The 1,471-nt window shown below is 47.7% G+C and overlaps 1 long non-coding RNA gene across 1 annotated transcript; it reads right to left on the bottom strand.

The window, feature by feature from the left end:
* Window positions 1-338: 338 nt before the first annotated feature.
* LOC134444948 (uncharacterized) lies at window positions 339-1,152 on the bottom strand. The gene is made up of 2 exons (XR_010034143.1): window positions 1,049-1,152; window positions 339-960 (listed from the first exon to the last, which is right to left on the bottom strand). It is a non-coding gene; the product is annotated as an uncharacterized LOC134444948 (long non-coding RNA).
* Between the last annotated feature and the right edge of the window lie 319 nt (window positions 1,153-1,471).

Genomic DNA, 1,471 nt, shown 5'->3' on the forward strand with positions numbered 1-1,471 from the left:
GTACAAACATTTGGGAGTTACAGTGCTGTTTAGTTATGTGAGACCAGGTACAGCCTGCCACACCCTTATATTCGGTACACCCTCACCCACACACCAACAGTAACACACACCCACACAGCCTCACCCATACACTGAGGAGACAGACACAAAGACACACTCTCTATTCATCATCATCCTTTGCACATGTAGCATGACCAGGTGAACTGACAAAAATATTATTTAATCAATGAACCGACTACGCCACCAGAGGGCGCTAAAGTCCCTCTGGAAATTGAATTACACACTAGTGCATCAAAGCACACAGGTTCGTAAGGAACGACAGAGACAGGATTACAGGGAACAATTACTTTCTCTTTTTAATACGTCAGGAGGTATAAAATACAAATGTTATTTAGGACCACAAAAAAATAAACAAAACGTACATTGGCGCGGGACAGGTAACCACACAATAATGAGTTGGCTTAGGCTTCCCCTGAGTAGCTTCAGTACAAGTTAACACGATGTAACACACAATTAGCACAGCAAGCACATCTAGTTGAATATAAGCATGCATGGAAGTAAATCATTAACACAGCACACAAAGTTACACTCGGCATAAGGCCTGAGCACTGCACGTGAGAAACTACTGTAGGGTAGTCCTACTGACCAGTTACAGGTGTGTGGTGTACCCGACACGGCCAACACACAATACATCAATACAATAAGAAACGAATCAAACGTAAATCAATCAAACAAAAGAGGACTAGGACCCACACATCACATTCACACACACTCCACTGAGTGTCAGCGCGCAACCACGCGTGTCACCAAACACTCTCTCCACACGAGAGTTCCAAGCGCGCACCGCGCGTCACTTAACACACTCTCCACACGCACGCACTCGTCCACAGTAATTGTCAGGAGAACAAAAACAGCAGCGCGTCAAGGGCCGTCGGCCCTACATATGTTGATCCAGGCTACCTGCAGACAGAAGGCATCGGGGGAAAGTATGACTAGGCAGCCTACATATTTAAGAATTTGAAGGCAAATGGTGGAGAGTGTAACATACCCGATGGGCGAGGCACATCGCCTACGCCGACAGCAGCAAGGGCAACAGCAGTAAAACGGACAGGCTAGGTACAGCAGTTGCCTGGAACAAGATGAGGGCATGCAGCGAGTGAGAGGAATGTTTACAATTAAAATATAATCAGTCGTAGGGACAACGGGGGCATAGCCTACCGGAGAAGTTGAGAGAATGCCCACGCCAGCACTTCAGCAGAAACTCAAGCGGTTACGCTCTTGGTCAGAAGACGCACCGCAGGACCAAACAACCCCACGAGGGCTTCCACATCCCCGGGGAATACATATGCCTACGGGTGCGGGCTCTCCCAGTGACAACAGAACCCAGAGCCAAATGATGATCGACCAGCCGCCGCCCAAATGAAGCAGGTGTAGCGCTTTTAAAAGAAACTAAAATCTTAGCAATTGGTGC

The sequence above is a fragment of the Engraulis encrasicolus genome, unplaced genomic scaffold, assembly GCF_034702125.1.
Source record: "Engraulis encrasicolus isolate BLACKSEA-1 unplaced genomic scaffold, IST_EnEncr_1.0 scaffold_889_np1212, whole genome shotgun sequence".
NCBI classification, from domain to species: domain Eukaryota; kingdom Metazoa; phylum Chordata; class Actinopteri; order Clupeiformes; family Engraulidae; genus Engraulis; species Engraulis encrasicolus.